Raw genomic sequence first — 20,658 nt, 5'->3', positions numbered from 1 at the left:
AGTCCAAACACACTTGGCACAATAATCCCAGCGGATAAGTACAAAATCAGTCCTATGGATATAGCCATATACAAGAGGTATTCTCCATATAGCAAAGCAAGCCCTCGGCATACACAGAACTTAAATGGGGAACTCCCAATAAATTGCCGTGTGACTATGTTGGGATAGAACGGGTGCACCTGCACGTGAATGGACTGGAAAGGAGCTAAATGTTTAGTGGCTGACACAAAAAGGGCAGCAGCGCAATCAAACGCCGCTGACCCTAAGCGTATCCCCAGACATGAAACCAAACCTGGCATCCCTTCTCGATATAAAGTCCACTTATTAAAAGACCAATAGGTCATAGTCATGGGGATGCAGAGCCCCAACTCGTGTATCCAGAAGGCATCTCGCATTTGGGGATAAAAATCCTACTCCCACCATGTCTCGGTTTCAAGACGTGATATATGGCTTTGACTGATGTTATGGCTCATAGAAACAAAGTGGGAGGATATGGGCTGGTCAAGCACTCTACAACCAATCGTGGATTTATGCTGGCTGACCCTCTATTTCAATTTCCGAGTGGTCTCACCAACATAAGCCATACCGCAAGGGCACTTTATCAGATATACCACGTATTCTGTGTTACACGTGGTGTAGTGCTTCATCCGATACACTTGCCCTGTATGAGGATGTATAAAAGTGGATCCTTTTTGAATGTTCCCACATTGGGCACAGGATAAACATGGAAAAGTACCCAACAGGGGGCACCAAGGAATCTCATTTTGGAGGTTTTGGCAGTTCCGAAATCAGCTCGAACCACAGAGTCCCAGATAATAGGTGCTCTTCTGATTGACATTTAAGGTTGTGCAGTCAGGGTGCCACTCAACCCGACATCTGTTTAAATCAGATACCAAAACTTTTTGATAAGGCAACTGATATCAGCTGTTGAAAATGGGCTGACAAACGGAATTCTGCCAGTTGTCTTATCCAATCTTTTGGGATGAAGCAGGAGTTCCCTGGCCATATTAAGACAGCTGACCTTTCCACCTCCATCTATTCCCTTGGATAGCCACGGGCTACAAATCGATCCACCATCTGATGTAACCTTTTACAGTATCAGCATTCGAGGGATCACTCACAGTCCTCTTTACCCGATAAAGCTGGCTTTTCAGGAGGGAACGTACACTGTGAGGCGGATGGAAACTGTTATGCATTAAGAGTGTTACGGTCTGTTTCCTTCGAATATAAGTCAGTCTGTATACCCATATCTGATAGGAAGACCCTTGTATCCAGAAAACAAATCTCCTTTGGGTCATACTGGATTTGGGTCATACTGATAGTGTCCAACGCTATATTGAGTTGCTGATGAAAAATCATAAGGGAGTCCACAGCACCTGACCACAACATAAAGATTGTGTCTATGTAGTGAGACCACGTAGAAGCGAATTGTATGAATAACGGGATGACATACACAAAATGATCTTCAAAAACATTCATAAATATATTCGCATACGATGGGGCCACATTGGACCCCATCGCGGTACCTCGTACTTGCTTAAAGAATTGGTCTTCAAACAGGAAATAGTTCTCAACCAATACCAGTTTCAGTAGTGTTATCAAAAAATCCTTCTCTTGCTCTGTAAAGGAATTTGTCTGGGCAAGATAGAAATGGACAGCCTCCACACCATCACCATGTGTGACCGAGGTGTAGAGGCTGTCCACATCCATAGTCACCAACAACACCCCTGTCATATTCATGTTAAGTGTCCTTAAATGCAACAAAAAACTTGGTGGTATCCTGTATATACGATCGACCCATAGTAACGAGTGGTAGAAGCAGCATATCTAGAAAAGTGGCAATAGGTTAAAAAATAGAATACGTCGTCCCCGCCACGATGGTACTGTATACCTTGGAGGATCCTGTAACCGCTTGTGTACTTTAGGTAGTACGTACAGTACCGGTATAATTGGGTCATCAACCATTAAATATGCTTTTAGTTGTTTGTTGATCAGGCCCTTTGACTCAGCTCTATTTAGAAGTGCCAGTATAACGCGCCCTATCCTTGGAGTAGGATCCTGGGCAAGGGGGAGGTAGTTGTCTTGGACTGCAAATTGTCTCAGAATTTCAGAACGATATGAAGCTCTGTCCATGACAACTATCGCACCCCCCTTATCTGCAGGTTGATAAGGATAGACCTATTCAGCCCAAGATATTGTATATGTATATACATATACAAAAAAATAACATGAAAATATGCCTGCAACTGACCTAATAAATCAAATGCTTGCTTAGCACCAGGTGTTTAGCTCATTGAGCTTTTGCTGGACTGGAAGGGAACTGTGGTGCTGTGGAACGAAAGGAGCATGAGCTATTCTAGCTGGGGGGCTGTTGAGGTGGACGCACATCACACCGGAGATATCCGGCGGTACAGTGAGAGATATAAACACTGCAGCCACGAGACTGCTGTTCCTGACCAACAGAATGACCATTAGTGTTCTTGTTTGATGTTCAAGTCCTATCTCATTTCTGAGAGTTTTTTGATTTTAGCTTGTGATTAATAAACCTGTACTATTTTACACTATGGAGCCCGCGCTGTCCCCTTTTTTTTTATAGAAGAATCGTGGAAGGTGGTTGTTTCCTGTGGATAGCTGCTCGGGTGTTCCAGTGGTGTTTATTATCATTTCAGGTTTATTTTAATTTATTTATGTCTTTGCATCTTTTGGCCTTATTCCTTGTGTTTTTTCCTAGTGTTTCTCATTCCCATTCCTATCCTTTTTCCTTGTAGTCATATATGTTTCTTTGTTTGTTTAGGTTGAGTAATTATGTGTATATTATCAACTACTATTCTTCTCTCTCATCCATATCTGTACTGAGTTCAATACCTATCAATAGGCGCTGTGATTTTATGTGATATATATATATATATATATATATATATATATACATATATATATATATATATATATATATATATATATAGCCAGGTCTCCCCTCTATGTATCCCCGAGTGGCTGTGGCGGTGAAAGGGTTAACCAGGCCAATAATAAAGGTATTATGCCCTGCTGGTTAACCCTAAACCATGTTAGGACAGAAGAAGTTAAAATGTATTGCCAACATAACACCATGTTTTCTTCTACACTACCTTTATTGTCCCTGTTTTGCTGCCTGCAGTTAAATGAATGAATGAGAAATGTGCTAAGTGTATTGGCAACGCAAGGAGGAGCTTTTAGCGCTGTGCCAAGCGCTAAATTGAAGAAGTATGCCTGCGAGTAAGTAGCTGTATTAAAGATAGGTATCAGTTTCCAAACCACAGACGTTGAAACCGCAAAGTCAATTGAATAAGTTGTCTGCGGTTTAGCTGAAATGCCTTCTTGATTCATGGTATCCTGCCATCTCGTTATCCACTTAAGCTGAATTGGTGGCACGCGTCTGCGGTTACCGATCAAAGCTAGGACGGATACATTGATTGCCGGCTTGTAACCCCAGACCGATTTATAGGTCAAACAGCAACCCACTTCACAGAGCCCCTTCAATTAAGTGGATAATTTGCGCTAGGAAAGAGATTGCACTCTAATTTTAGGAGTGCAGCTAGGTAAAAAGGAACCACGAAGATACATATGAGTTTTATACATGTTCCATATGCAGAACATACATTTATAAATAAACTGCATTCCAATGGTGTTTTAAATGCAAAGGCGGGAAAACCTTTCCTGCCGGTCTGGCAATGAATCCATTAACATGCCCATATGAAATGGATAAATAAACAGGGCTTTTTCATCACAGTACTTCAAAGGGCACCCTGGTAAGTTGGTGCCCCAGTGTCTAGAGAAGTCCGGAGTTGAAAAGCCTCAGAGACCCGAGGTGGTTGGGATATTTGTAAGTACCAGATACCGGTGTGAAGTATGGGCGCTTCACACTTGGTAGCCAAACCTCAGACTTACTGTCGCCAGGGAAGAAGTTGGGCCCGGTATGCTAAGTAGCCCAGGTGTGAGGTTAACGCATGCTCTTAGCAGACCGGGAAGCAACTTCTGCCCATTCTATGAACTCCTGGCAAGTCTGGGATAGGTGGGAAAAACTGTTCCCATTAGAGGATTGGGTGTGCATGTTAGGAATAGGACCCTTAACCCTATAAAGTTGCCTGCAGCGCAATCCCAGGGAGATTCACCTAAGATCAACCAAGAAACATCCAAGATACAGTGTCAGCGGTTCCGGAGTGTGAGGGGTTAACTACATCGTAACTAAGGATTGTACCCCTCTTCCAGAATTCGTTCAAGCTAAGGATTCCTGAACGAATCCTGTAAGGACTTTACGAAAGAATTCCTGTCGGCAGAGATATAAGGGTGGCAAGTTGCGCCCCTAGCCCAGGACTATTGCACGGCGCACATTGTGCACCCACTTGCATGCGTGCAGGGGTGTCCAGAGACTTTGTTTCGTTCCGTGGACATTTTATTTAATTTCCCCATCCCAGTATGTATTTATTGACTGTAATTGTGAAGTATTGTGTTGTCTTAAAAGGAAATACATTATAAGTTATTTTACCCGCCTTGTTCTACTCAGTCCAGAATCCCAGTATTAATTTGTTGGTAAGACCTGGTCTACCGTGACAGTGGCCCCCTTGGTTCCCAGCTTACCTTAGGTATAGCGGGGGAATCACCACCACATACAGGAAGGGACCGGGTGCATTGGAGTGGTGAGCACCTCTCAGGAGCTCCAAAGGGAGTGAGTGCCGAGGGTGCCACCATGTTGGGATGCGCGTGCACGTGCAATACGAGTTACATATGTGCAGGAACATCAGAGGTGGCTATAACAGATGCCCACACATGCGCAGGAGGGTGCTAGATAGCGGCAGTCAATAGCTATAGATCCATAGGGGACTACAAGCCCCATAATGCACAGGGGCAGTCAGTCACATGTCACACAACAGCCAATAGGGCTGTAACAATCCCCTGCAGGGAATATAGATACATTTGGTGCGCTGCAGACCACGCCAGTTATAGCTGGGACAAGGAAGGGTATGTTATGTGTGCAGGTGTCTGTGGCACCTGCACTAGGCCAGATACCCCCTATTAGGCCCCAGCTAGGCCCAGACTCAGATTGTGTTGCTGCAGGGACTGGCCCATAGATAGGGACACTGCCCCTGTAGCATAATAGTGAGGGACACAGCCAGGACATGCTGCATCCTGGCATCCAGTGGTCTGGGACCACTTAAAGGACTCTCTTAATGGTGACACCATCCAGGCGGGACACAACCCAATGTAGAGGCAGAGATTTTGTGGGTTAAGGCAACGGATCCATGGATTCCATCATCAGATACAACATCTGCGTGCCCACGTGTGGACACACCCGTCAAGTACCATCCAAAGTGCACCAACTCACCTTTACACATTAGTGGTCCATGCTGTAGCACACATTGGGTGGGGGGAATTTACCTTATGGACACCGGATTGGTTGGGTGGCCAAGGGCCCCTAGGTACTTTGGGGGAATAGTGACTCCATTGAGAGGGAGCAGAGTATTGGGAGGTATGGCTGTGCAAGGCCTGGTGGGTAGGCTGTACTATATTAGCTGCATATAGTAAAACTGTTCTGCTTTACCAAGTGTTTATTCTTTATGTGTCCTGTAACGGGGGAATTCCAAACGCTAGAATCTCGTACAGGTGGAGGCTTATGAGCATCATTTAGGTACTCCCCAGGTTCCCAGTAGCGGAGACTCCTGTACACAACAGGTATAGCACCACACATATACTATAGCCACACATCTCCCACCAGGGGGTGGGGGAAAGTGCACTCTATATATATATATATATATATATTTATATATATATATATATATATATATATATATATATATATATATATATCTCAAGAACAGAAACAATGAAGTAGCGCCTCTAATATACCCTGATTTTAAGCTAATAACAATAAAGAACTATTAAACCATATAAGTGGATATGCCTAGTGGGTCGGTAAGATGGTAGCTAATACGTTATGATATGAACTTGTATTCTCAAAAAAGAAAAAATTATTAATATATCAAAAGAATATAAAAACATTTTAATTAAAAATATAAAAAATATAAAAAATGAAAAATCAGAAAAAATGAATAAAACCTTTGAAAAAACAGAGCCCTGTTCCAATATGCAATGCTGCTTGGTGGTTGCAGCCCGTTTCAATGGGATCACCAATCCCTGAACAAATCTGTGAAAAAAGAAGGAAAAAACCGGCACACACCTACTGCATTAACGTAATAAAATATGTATTAAAGGAACATTAAATCAAACAAATGCCCACTCACAAGAGCACTGCAAATATAAGCATTTATGAGATTGGCTCTCATAAGCCAGCAACGCGGTCCTCTCTGTCCGACTCGAGGTAGCAGCGTCCTCCCGTGACCCTCCTTCGTGTACCCGGAAGTGGAAACCCTCCTATTGGGTGCTCGGCAAAAAGTGTGCCTCTGGGAACCAGTGATTGGAAATTCTCTATGCCGGTAGCAGGATCGTAGGAGACTCAGGAACTCACGTATCTCTTCCAGCAGCAACAATGTTCATAGGCAAATGACGGCCACAATCAGACCACGCCCTACGCGTTTCTTCATCGATGATGACTTCATCCCCATATTTGATAATAGGAAAATGGGAAAAACAATGTCCATCCTCATGGAAAAAATCCTGAGTATGTGGGAGAAAAAAGTTGTACAGAATCTCCTTATATACTTATCCGCTGTGTGACAAAGTTGTAATAAGTCTTCAGGTCAGCACATCAACATAAAACAATGCATGAAGTGTCCGGGTCACCGCCGTGAGCTCCCACTCAACACATGTTTCGCCTTGCGGCTTCTTCACAGAGTGAGTAGCAATTGTAAATACATTTCTTTTAAAAAGGTTTGTGAGGGTTCAGGTGCAGAAACACCCTCCAGCAGCACTATAATGATTGGTCAGTGCAGGGAGGAGTATATTCCCTCTCAGCTGATTTTAATGTTATCAATTAGTGTTGCTATGGATGCCAGCTTGTTGCTTCCAAAGTGCATCATAAAGCAGTCACTGTCACTGACACAGAGATACATTTTACCTGTGTGTATTACAGCATCAACATTTCATTTATTCTATGCATAAAAGCAACAGAGTTTCCTCACAGTGCTAGTTCATTCGGCATCTATTGGGAAATCCCAGCACATCGCACATTAAACTGATTCCTCCATAATACATCACTGCCAGCACACCAATCACTGATCAGGAGGCAGGCCATGCATGAACAGCAAAAAAAGGAACTGTAATGGTATCAATGGCGCTAACAGAAATATAATAAATATGAAAAAGGTGTATATACAACCAGATGGCGTATGGCGAATTTCAATGATGATCTCAGCAGACGATGATCAAACATGCAATGAAAAAAAGAGGATACATAGTATAATATTGTAAAACACTCAAGACAAACAAACATTGACTAACAATGTTGCTGAACAACACAGATGACTAATTAAAACATTTAATATATCATAAAAAACATATATAAGACAAAATTGACAATGTAAAGGTCCCAATGATATCCTGTAGCTGGCTGAAATGCCCACTTACCAGAGCCTGGATGGTTTTAGGCAGTGGATAATCTGAGAGTATCCCCTCTCGTAGAGCGCTGAAACACCTCCTGCACATCTCTCTGATGTCTGCCACGTGTAGTCAGCAGAGTCAGTGGATTGAGCATTCGTCCACGCTATCACAGGTACAGGGAAAGAAGTCTGAACACTTTGCCACTTCCCTCCGAGGTTCGGACATGCGCAGAAGCGCCAGGCTTCAGGAGAGACGAGCCGTCAGATCACCAGCTCCTCGCGGTGGCGTGGGGAGCTAATGGCGGCAAATTAAAAAAAGCAGCACAACACGGCTTGCGGGGCTCAGGACAGCTAGATAGAACGCACAGTGATATCGGGGACCACCCAACGCGTTTCGGAAGCTTCTGCCTCCTTCCTCAGGGGTAAATTGAATGAATAAAGTCCCTGTGTGTCCGTGTATTTATGGGAAAAATGTTTAAAGGTACATGGTACCATTATAGAGTCCTGGACATGCGCAGTAGAACATTTCTGACTGCGTCAAGTATCAGCAACATAAACATAACAACAAAACAGGACATAATCATTAGCATAGGATAAAATACACCTCTGAAACAATCAACATGTAATTACTAGCTGAAAGATATCAGTTTGTGATAGAAAAAAACAAAAAACCACACTAGTCAAAAATGTAGCAATCTGTCTCATAAATATCAAGGATAGACAACATGCAATCTCTAGTTATATACAGTAGTGGCCAGTCACAGTGACCTACTTGTACCTGATAAAAATGATAATATCTAGTGCTAAGTGAAGATAAATATAAATATAATCAGTGTATATAATTGATAGACTAGCTGGAAGATATCAGCTAGTGCTAAGCAAAAGACCACATTTTAGATATAGCAATCTGTTACATGAATGTCACAGATAGACAACATGCAATCTACAGTAACAGTGACCTAACTTGTACCTAATATAAATAATATCTAGTGATAAGTAAGGATAAATATTATTATAATCAGTGGATATAATTAATATAATAGACAAGTGTTACAGTGCACTACAGTGAATAATATATTTGATAACTATGTGCATCTAATGATACCTAATAATACAATGTGTAAAATATATAAAAATATATATATATATGGAACACACACACACACATATATATATATATATATATATATATATATATATATATATATATATATATATATATATATATATATATATATATATATATATGTGTGTGTGATACTAATAAAGAATAACATTTATTTATTTAACAAGAAGGATTTCAGGTCGAATTCAACGTTAAGGCCCTGTGGAACTAATGTACAGAGTTCGTAAATCCAAAAGGATTCACGTCTCCCTAATTGCATTGAGATATTGCCTCCACGCCAGTTTGGAGTAATGGCTTCAATAGCCATACATTTGAGACCAACGGGACTTTTGCCATGCACCTGGAGAAAATGATTGGAAACGTTATGTGTAACCAAGCATTTTTTTAAATTGTGAATGTGTTCATACAAACGGCGTTTGATGGGCCTAGTTGTCATACCCACATACTGCAGACCACAATGACACTCAAGGAGATATATAACATTGACACTATTACAATTGATAAGCTGTTTGATATTATATATTTTTGTAGTACTTGTGTATTTGAAAAAAGCACTTTTTAAACTATGTTTACAAGCTGTACAAGAATTGCATGGAAAATACCCTTTTACCGTATTATTGATACAGAGTTTTTTACGTGTCAAAGGACAACTAGGAGCTAATTTTTGGCCAATATTCCGAGCTTTGGTAAAAATGATTTTAGGATTTGGAGGCAGTAAATCTACTAAATATTTTTCCTTTCTCAGGATAGGCCAATATTTGCGTAGAGTTTGTTTAATGGCCGGAGCCATCTGATTGTACTGTGTAATGAACGGTATATTCATGTGAGTATTATTTTTTTGTTTGTATTGTAGAAGGGTACTTCTATCAATTTGATCAACCTCAGAGATAGCTCAATCTAATTCCATAGGTGAATAATTTCTATCGATGAACTTATTCTTCAAGTCAAAGGCTTTCAGATTAAATGTCTCTGAGTTTGAATTATTGCGTTTCAATCTTGTGAATTGCCCTTTGGGTATGTTATTGATCCATGTCGGGTTGTGATGACTGTTGGCATGCAAATAATTATTTTTGAAAAAAGTTTTTGTGTGTAATATACCATCTGTAACATAAATAACCAAATCTAAAAACTTAATCGACGTGTTACTTGAAGTGAAAGTGAATTTCAAATTAAAAGAATTATCATTCATATAATGTTGGAAAAGTTCTAATTGATGTGTGGAACCTGACCAAATAAAAATAATGTCATCGATGTAGTACCGCCAGAGCACCAGGTTTGCTCCAAAGGGGCAGCCGGACCAAATATATTGGTTTTCCCAGCTGCCCATAAATAGGTTGGCATAACTGGGAGCAAACCTGGTACCCATAGCGGTGCCACATATCTAAATAATACGAATTGTTAAAATTAAAAAAAATTATGTGTTAAAATAAACTGAATACTAGAAATTAAAAATGATTTGAATGAATCTGGAACTGAAGAGTCAGCCTCCAAAAAACGGCCAACAGCATCACAACCCTGACCATGGTCAATAACTGTATATAGGGAAGTGACATCTGCTGTTACCAGATGATAGTGCGACTGCCATTGAGTGTCATTAAGGGTCTGCAGTAAGTGGGTAGTGTCTCTAAGATATGATGGAAGTTGGTTTACATATCGCTGTAGATGATGATCAATATACTGAGACAGGTGAGAAGTGAGTGATTGTATTCCTGATATAATAGGACGTCCAGGAGGTTTTTGCAGATTTTTGTGAATTTTTGGGATTATATAAAATATTGGAATCATTGGATATGGATTGAATAAAAACTCATATTCTTGTTTGGTTAAGATTTGTTGATCAAGCCCGGTTTTTAGAAGCGTTAATAATTGTTTTTGGTATGCTTCTGTGGGATTTGAGGAGAGGGGTTGGTAAGTGGACCTATCCCCAAGAATACGTACAGATTCCTGGACATAGTGGTCTGTATCCATAATTACCAACCCCCCACCCTTATCCGCAGGTTTGATAACGATGGAATCATTCTCTCCAAATGCACGCAAAATCCCCTTTTCCTCTATAGTGAGATTGTCTCTTTTGATTTTAAATTGACGGCTTTGTATTTACAAATCATCTGAAACCATTTTGGCAAAAGTATTGATAAAAGGGCTGCTGACAAATTTGGGGAAAAAAGTGGATGGATTTTTAAATGTCAAACTAGTACTAGACAATGAATTAGTGGGAAGATTAGAGTTTGGATCCAATCTAGAAACAGCATCTTTTTTGAAATATTTTTTAAGACATAATTTCCTAACATATCTTTGTACGTCTACATATAATTTGAAGCTATTGGGACCTGTAACTGGGGCAAAGGAAAGACCCTTAGATAATAATGCTTTTTCTTTATCTGAAATGAGATGTTTACTGATATTAAATATATTGGTGGATTCAGATTTTAGTGTTTTTGGATTTTTCCTAACCTTTCTACCTCCTCTTTTTCCTCTAGTGTGTTTTTTCTCTTTCTGTCTCTGGAAGTACCTTCTCTCCCCAGAGAGAACAGCAAAAAGCCATACATAGCAGCATCAGTGCGTCAGTCACTCCATGCAGCGGGACAGCGATTCTCCCAATAGCACCGGTTCACATGACATATATAGGCGAATCCGAACAGCTCCCGGAGTAATCGCCATATGTAAACAAGCATGAGCGCTTGTCTCGCACATCGGGCTTCTCTCCCACATATGTCACGTGAACCGGTGCTACTGGGACAATCGCTGTCCCGCTGATGTGCTGATGTTGATGTGCTGACCTGAGGACTCATAACAACGTTGCCACACAGCGGATAAGTATATAAGGAGATTCTGTACACCTTTTTACACCCACATACATGTTTTTCCCCCTTTATTATCAAATATGGATCTGTATTCAAACCTTGGACTCATTTGATACAATTGCATCTTAGTTATTCAGGGACTTTCGTTGATCTATTTTCAAAATTGAAACCTTGGTTTCCTCCATATCCACTGTATACTTTTTATTCATGTATGTTACACATGCTATTATCTTTATTACATCTGTATGTGGCATGCCTGGTATTTATGTGGTGAGACATTAGTATTTTGACTCTTGTATCTCTCAGGTCTTTTGTTCACATCTATGACCAGCTGGTCTTGCGTACCTAGGAAAATACATTTTTCCTTAGGTTAGCACAATATACCTCATTGTGTCCTCCTATATTAATATCGGTGACGCAGCATACCTATCCTGTCAGTCTTTGATTTATATGCATGTAGTGTATATGTTGGGTCCTGCCCCCCCCTCCACCCCCCATGTTTTTGGCCTTATACAGTATGTTTTAATCATGTTATATCTGACATTAAAGTTTGCTTATTCTATAGTGGATATTCAGAGTGCTCATCTTTGAGACTTTTTTGTCTTGGTTTTGCTACATTTATTTCTCTCAGAACATCGACCATACTCTTTAATTTAGAGTTTATTCTTTTGTCTTGGTAATACCCTATATCAGAGGTGTGTATGCGGAGTCTATTTGTGTGTGTGTGTGTGTGTGTGTGTGTATTTGTATGTGTATGTATATATGTATATATATGTATATATATATATATATATATATATATATATATATATATATATATATATATATATATATATATATATATATATGTGTGTGAAAAAGAAAGTACACCCTCTTTGAATTCTATGGTTTTACATATCAGAACATAATAACAATCATCTGCTCATTCGCAGGTCTTAAAATTAGGTAAATACAACCTTTAACAAAAATAAAGCCAAAATGGAGAAGCTATGTGTGAAAAACTAAGTACACCCTTACTGCTTCCATAGGAGTAAAGATGCTAAGTAGCAGCAGGTGATTTTAATCAAATGCCCTTGATTAATTGATCCTCAGCATGTGTGACCACCTCTATAAAAGCCGAAGTTTTAGCAGTTTGCTGGTCTGGAGCATTCAGGTGTGTGTTAACACAATGCCAAGGAGAAAAGACATCAGCAATGATCTTAGAGAAGCAATTGTTGCTGCCCATCAATCTGGGAAGGGTCATAAGGCAATTTCAAAACAATTTAAAGTCCCTCATTCTACAGTGAGAAAGATTATTCAAAAAGTGGAAAACATTCAAGACAGTTTCCAATCTTCCCAGGAGTGGACGTCCCAACAAAAATCACCCCAAGGTCAGACCGTGCAATGCTCAGAGAAATTGCAAAAACCCAAGAGTTACATCTCAGCCTCTACAGGCCTCAGTTAGCATGTTAAATGTTAAAGTTCATGACAGTACAATTAGAAAAAGACTGAACAAGTATGGTTTATTTGGAAGGGTTGCCAGGACAAAGCCTCTTCTCTCTAAAAACAACATGGCAGCACGACTTAGGTTTGCAAAGTTGCTTCTGAACAAACCACAAGACTTCTAGAACAATGTCCTTTGGACAGATGAGACCAAAGTGGAGATGTTTGGCCATAATGCACAGTGCCACATTTGATGAAAACCAAACACAGCATATCAGCACAAACACCTCATACCAACTTTCAAGCACGGTGGTGGAGGGGTGATGATTTGGGCTTGTTTTCAGCCACAGGACCTGGGAACCTTGCAGTCATTGAGTCGACCATGAACTCCTCTGTATACCAAAGTATTCTAAAGTCAAATGTGAGGCCATCTGTCCGACAGCTAAAGCTTGGCCGAAATTGGGTCATGCAACCGGACAATGATCCCAAGCACACCAGCAAATCTACAACAGAATGGCTGAAAAAGAAAAGAATCAAGGTGTTTCAATTGGCCCGTCAAAGTCCAGACCTTAACCCAATTGAAATGTTGTGCCTGGACCTTAAGAGAGCTGTGCATAAACAAATGCCCACAAACCTCAATGAACTGAAGCAACGTTGTAAAGAAGAGTGGGCCGAAATTCCTCCACAACGATGTGAGAGACTGATAAAATCATGCAGAAAACGATTACTTCAAGTTATTGCTGCTAAAGGTGGTTCTACAAGCTATTGAATCATAAGGTATACTTAGTTTTTCGCACATGGCTTCTCCATTGTGGCTTTATTTTTGTTAAATATATCATGACACGGTGTAATATGTCATGTATTGTTGTTCATCTGAGGTTGTATTTACCTAATTTTAAGACCTGCTAAGGAACAGATGATTGTTATTATGTCCTGATATGTAAAACCATAGAATTCAATGAGGGTGTACTTTTTTTTCCCACACAACTGTGTATATATATACAGTGTTCGACAAACCTATACATTTGCTCGCCCCGGGCGAGTGGATTTAACCCCCGGGCGAGTAAATATTGGCCCAAGCAGCACACGTTTGGTACTAGGTGGCGAGTAGATTTTTTTGTGTGGCGAGTAGATTTTTTGGTGATTTGTCAACCACTGTATTTATATATATATATATATATATATATATATATATATATATATATATTTTTTTTTTTTTTTTCCCCAAATTCAATATTTTTTGGGGAGGTTAAAATTAAGTTCTTCTCCAAGCAGTTGAAAGTTACTATCATAACCTTGTAACGTATAGACTAATTTATTGTTTTTTAAAGTTTGATTGAATTTTGAAAGCTAAAGTAATTCAATTATATTAAACATGGAATGTTCATTGCCTTTAAGCAATAAGCGCACTAATTGAATACCTTTTGCTTTCTAAAAAGATTGAATCTTCCAAAAAGTTTACACATCTCTAATAATCACCACTATCACCATGAATATTACCACCATCTGCATTACTGCATTAGAGCATCAACAGCAGAAAACCATACTAGATCCTTTTTTTTTTTTTTTTTTGTGGTAGTATCAAAGTGCAAGTCCATATAGAAGAGCATACACAATGACATGTCCCATGTGCCCAGAGAACCAAGTAAACCAAGAGTATCAATAAATCAATATGAACTTTTGACTTATTCGGAATGTTTATACTTTCATTTGTTCTGTTTAACTATTTTTTTCCAAGTAACAGCCAAAGTACATAAGATCTTTGGGGAATTCAAGTTATTATTTTTTTAATATTGTGAACTTTTTATGTACAGTATACAGGAATAGAGATTTTGTACCTGTCCTTGTGGTCAACTTTGTAATGAACTAATACCAGAACACTCCGTTTTAGTACCCTGGTGTGTACCTGTTTTTTGGTATTACTGTACATTTATTACTTACAAGTATTACTTAGAGAAGTGCCTAATGCAAGAGGTTTCCCAAAGCAGTTTCTTATAATACATAAATGCTTTATATGCAACTCTTTTGGGGGAAGGTTGTATTAGAACCAAAAGCAAAAAATAGGGATTACTTGAAAAATGCCATGAGATCAAAAGTTTCCAATAAAAAAGAAAACAACATCCCTCTTTGTTGATCCTGAGCGATGCAATTTTTTTTCATTATGCACTGTTTGACTTAAACTGTTGTAGCTTTTTCTAAACATGTTTCCAAAATGTATAATTATCATACAAATGCAGCTACCAGTATCCGATCAGTTGCCTGGGTAAAAACGAAACATATCTGTGAGATTCCACTGCCAGACTAATGGCCCATCGGATTAACACAGCAGGGGTCCCCGCAGTCCCATTCAGTTTGAATGGGAGTGATGAGAGTGTAGGGACCCCCCCCCCCGTGTTAATCCAATGGACCATAAATCTAGCTGCAGAAATCTCACAGAAATGTTGCAGTGTATTGGGAGATTGCCCCAGGTTTTCAAAGGCAAGTGATCGGATACTTGTGGCTGCATCTGTAGCTATCTAATGCCATTCAAACATATTAATACAAAGATTTATAGCATATTTCATATGCTCGTTTGTTATAGAATTTTTTGTTTTAAATACATGTGTACTTACTTTTCAGAGTCCAACTGATCTTTTTGGTGCACACTGTTGTTTCTGATATTGTTTTGACTCCTATTGAAATATGAATAAAAGAAATACAAATTAGAAAGTAAATAAAACAAATTCAGCAGACTGTGTGGTCTAAATTAATCATACTGAGGGAACCCACCACCAAATTAAAATTGCTAAAATATGGAACACAGTTGTGCAGCTGGTCCGGTGGTGTAAAACCAGAATCCTACTCACAAAATGTAGTAAGTATACAGGCAATGTGCGTCAAACGCAGTGAGGTGCTGCTTGTCCTCCGATAACAGTGGAGTGTCTGTAGATGCACTCCAGTGCTGCCCCGCACTTCTGGAATGGATCCTCCGACACTGAAGGTGGACCTCAGGGAGAAAAGCCTCCTCCTATTTGCAAATTCAATGCACGCCTGCCACGCTGCTCACTTAAGCACGGACCAGCTGCACCACTGTGTTCCATATTTTAGCAATTTTAATTTGTTTTATTTGTTGGACTAAATAGCTCTATTTTTTATTTTCAGCCTTGCTGTTTGTTTGTTGTGTGTTCGTTGTGTGTGTGTGTTTTGAGTTTTGTATGGTATTTGTTAAGCATCAACAGTATACACTATGATCTGTTATTGTGCTTAATTCCACATATCCCGTGACGTACGGCTGTGGATCCATAAAGCCTTGTGGAAGTACTGGACAAACAGATTTTCTTGGAGTCTTCCACCCATTAGACTGTATAAGAATCATATGTATCGACTCATAAGGCGCCGGTTCGTATTTTTTTTTCTGTGTAAACCCCTAACCTTGTTCGGTTAGAGTTGTTGCCAGACAGCCTTGCCTTTATTTAGGAGGTAATTCAGTGTTATTGATTATTTCATACACTTATCACATTTTTATTTATTAGTATTAGCGCTTTATTGCACCACCCCTTCCTGTTCTTTTAGAAAATTACAATGTGATCTTGATAAAATAAGAGGTCCCGGTCAAATATACTTATCTTCCTAGAATTTATGAAAGTTCTTGATATATGCTACTGTACATAAATACACAAAGATATTCAGCATCTGAAAATTAGATCCTCAGAGATCCGGTCATTTTGACTTAATAACGTTACGTTCCAGAAATAGGGAAATTATGTTATTATTCTTCTTGTTAACAGTGATCCTCAAAGCTAATGAGATACAAAAATGAGATACAAAAATTATGTCTTGAAAAACTTATTGCTATTAACTGTTATTTTCATATCTCAGAGACACATCCTCCTATACACTGCACATGTGCATTAATCCAACTTTATAGCTCGTTATTAAGGCAGGGCAATAAATGAAGATTTTAATTTGCGTTAACAAAAGCTAATGCAAATCTTGTAATACTATTGAGAATTTTTTTTACACATGGACTTTTTCACTTACTGATACAGAGGCCGTAATTCGAACACGCCTCGAATTGGAAATCGATATAATCCCCTAATTCTCCCGGGTTTTGGAGCGTTATTTTTTTTAAAATGATCGCGACACATTAGATGCCCAAAGCAGGGACCCCTGCTGTGTGAATGCTACCGGCGTCTGCTCTTGTGTAATAGACGCGCAGTAAGAGAGTTTGAATCAGTCACTAACTGTGCGCCTCTCACAGGCGATCGCGGGGGTTTTATTAAAATTCTAAAATTACAGTCTTGTAGCAGGGGGTCTCTGGAGCTGAACCACATTGATTTCAGGTCCGGGGACCCCCTACTTCCTGAGTTATAGGCCCCATTATGGGGTGCCGGTACACCCGCCATGTTAAAATCCTGTGAGATCGAATCTAAACAATGCAGAGGGATACCGGCACCCCATAACAGGGCCTGTATCTCGGGAAGTAGGGGTCCCCAAGGCTGAAATCAACTTTGTTTAGCTCGGAAGACCCCCCGCTCCCCCACACTAGTATCAAACCCCCCACCCCCCTCCAAATAAAAAATTATTACCTTAGCGGGTAGCTGCTAAGGTAATGAAGCTGCTTACATTTTATTTTTATTCATAGTGTGCGTGAGCAGGGGGTCTCCTGAGCTGAACAAAGCTGATTTCAGGTTCGGGGACCCCCTAATTCCCGAGTTACAGGCCCCGTTATGTGGTGCCGGTATCTCCGCCATGTTAAAATTGTGGGTCACGTGACCGCGGGACTAGAGGGATACGGGCACCCCATAACGTGGCCTGTAACTTGGGAAGTAGGGGGTCCCCGGACCTGAAATCAACTTTGTTCAGCTCAGGAGACCCCCTGCTCACGCACACTATGAATAAAAATAAAATGTAAGCAGCTTCATTAGCTAAGCAGCTACCCGCTAAGGTAATGATTTTTTTATTTGGAGGGAGGGGCTTTGATACTAGTGTGGGGGAGCAGGGGGTCTTCCGAGCTAAACAAAGTTGATTTCAGCCTTTGGGACCCCCTACTTCCCGAGATACAGGCCCTGTTATGGGGTGCCGGTATCCCTCTACATTGTTTAATTTCGATCCCACAGCATTTTAACATGGCGAGTGTACCGGCACCCCATAACGGGGCCTGTAACTCAGGAAGTAGGGGGTCACCGGACCTGAAATCAATGTGGTTCAGCTCAGGAGACCCCCTGCTACAAAACTGTAATTTTAGAATTTAAAAAAAAAACCCGCGATCGCCTGTTAGAGGCGCACAGTTAGAGTGACTGATTCAGACTCTCTTACTGCGCGTCTATTACACAAAGGCAGACCCCGGTAGCATTCACACAGCAGGGGTCCCTGCTTTGGACATCTAATGTGCTGCGGTCATTTCTTTAAATACTGCGAACTTTGTCCCCGTTATGATCACGGTTTCCAGCATTAATTACTGCGTGATGTGTTTGAATAACAGCCGCTGCATCAGTAATTAAATGGTATATAATTTAATAATGACTGTATAATATATTTGTACGACACATGTAACATTTTTTAAATGAAAGGTCCTATACTCATTACACTGCTTTTGGGCTATCCCAGTAAATAACTCAATGATAATCAGGGTCTCGATATAAGTAAGGGCAACTTTTGGAAGGTGCTAAGTATCGTAGTGTTATTATCATGTGCTAACTTTAACGGAGGTCTGAGGATTTCCATTTTTTGCATATGAGTAAGCCTAATGTCCATTAACATTTATCAATTTGTTATTTTTAAGGAAAATGCCAGGACACACTTGCGTTAAGCACCGTTGGGAATATGCGTTACAGATATGGATACGTTAAATTGACATTAATGGAACATTAAAAAATTTAGCGACCAGCTGAAGATTTACAATCACTGTTTCCAAACCGTTAGGCACTAGATGGAAAAAAGGAGTATTAGGCACAAACTTGATAGAGATAAGTGTGAATATACTGAGATTAAACCCGTGAAGTAATGTCAAATACAAAATTGGAATATTCTCACAAAACCAATCCCTCCATCTAGTTTCATACTAACCTACTAAAAAAAAGCACTACATTTATTATTGCAAAAAGTATTATTGATTTCAATTTTTTTTTTCTCTATGACACGTGTTGCTATTTGTTGCACCAGATTTTCAGTTAGAAGACTTTGATGCACATCCAGGTACGTTCTTCCAATCAACAGTCACTAAAGAAAATCAGTGTTATTTTTCAAGTCTTAATTACATAAAAGTGTTTATGGGATTTATTTTCTAACGTCTCGCAGTTGCAAAAATGGAGTAAAACCAGAGCTAAAACAGCACCAGGTGTTTTAATTTAAGAAAAATAATTCCATTGAACCAATGGGAGTTTTCTCTGATAAATCTAATGCAATTTCTTTAGCACTGGTGTGACCCCAGTTTTTCAGTCAGGATATTTCAATAAATGAACCCCTGATGGGGCTTATTCAAGAATGGGTCAAGTCATTGGGAGTTTTGGGCTGTTTGCTCCTTTGAACAATAAAACCCCATTATGTATCAAGCAGAAGTGGTGCATTTCTTGGGCAAATAGAAATATCCAGAGGTTTCAAATAAAAAAATATTTTAATTTCAATGTCATTTACCCTTTGATGCATATGGTACCAATGTTTTGTCCCAGAATTGCATTGATTCTGCCTCAATATTTGGAGGTTATGTATCAAATTCTCCCAGATGCAGGAAAAACTATTTATTCAAGCAAAAAAACAGATTGTATACTATCAGACATACTACTTTGCTCTTATTTTACCCCTTTTGATACATACCCCATAGACTCTCGATTATTCCTCACCATATAGGACCATATTTACTAAGCATTGCTACTCCATATAACACCTGACCCTGTTTCCTAAATATTTACGCGTATGGCCCATTAAAGTGAATGGAATGTAAGACTTCTATCGGTACAGAAAGGCATCTTATGGAGTAGTACTACTTAGTAACTATGGCCCTTTAAGGCCATTTTTTCTTCCAGTGCCTGAATGTTTCTTATAAGGCTGCGGCCCTAGTATCGGCGCTGCACACGCACCTGCCAAGTTGGCAGCATGTGCAGCTGAGATCTGCACTGAGCTGTGGGGGGAAAGATGGGGTGGGCGTAATGGCGGCGTGGCCATGACGTCGTTCGGCAGGTTCACCCTCATTGGCTGAATCGCTGGGGGGCGTGGCCAGTGCTCCGTCACCAGTTCTGAAGACAGTTTTACTTTCTTCAGTAAAATTTGGCCACGCAGCACAGCGGCCAAGGTAGGTAGAGGGCCTGGCCCCATTGATGGGCAGTTCTTGTCTCTGCAGCGCATGCCATAGTCGTGCTGCAGCAGGTAACGGGACCTAGCCTAATATAGCACTGCCTAGCAAATGTGTTGCATAGTCATTTCAGGAGTACATGCTCACTCCCAAGTGGAACCAGAAAAATAAAAGCCTTAATGTAGTTGAAGATGGTCAATGTAAACACGAATTAACAAATATACCTTCATATTTATGATGCAGAAGGACAAAAAAGCACAATAGTAATATTCAAAAATATAAATTGATCAAAAAAATGAAATAAAAGAAATAAGAATAATTTGCTGTGCACAAAGTCTGTTTAGGATGATCACACATTCCTCTTCAGAACTACTGATATACTGTACTGTAAATAATAAAATCATTTGCTGAAAAAAACACTTCATAGTAATACAGGAGATTTACATGTCCTGTCTCTCGTGTAATGAACTGGAAAATCTAAAAGATGTACCAAGCTTGTACAGCTAG

The 20,658-nt window shown here is 39.8% G+C and overlaps 1 protein-coding gene across 2 annotated transcripts in view; it reads right to left on the bottom strand.

Annotated features, from left to right (window-relative positions):
- Positions 1–20,658, bottom strand: part of LOC142487143 (cadherin-18-like) — a 941,872-nt gene that overhangs the window by 681,503 nt on the left and 239,711 nt on the right. The window contains exon 2 of one of the 2 annotated variants that reach the window (XM_075585917.1): positions 15,494–15,553. The exons of the other annotated variant lie outside the window; for it this stretch is intronic. The gene's annotated coding sequence lies outside the window, so the exon portion shown is untranslated. The remainder of the gene's footprint in view (positions 1–15,493; positions 15,554–20,658) is intronic. 2 annotated transcript variants of the gene reach the window in all.

This window comes from Ascaphus truei, chromosome 2, assembly GCF_040206685.1.
Source record: "Ascaphus truei isolate aAscTru1 chromosome 2, aAscTru1.hap1, whole genome shotgun sequence".
Taxonomy (NCBI): Eukaryota; Metazoa; Chordata; class Amphibia; order Anura; family Ascaphidae; genus Ascaphus; species Ascaphus truei.
The sequence above is the reverse complement of the archived record's forward strand: the minus strand, read 5'-3'. Positions and strand labels throughout refer to the sequence as shown.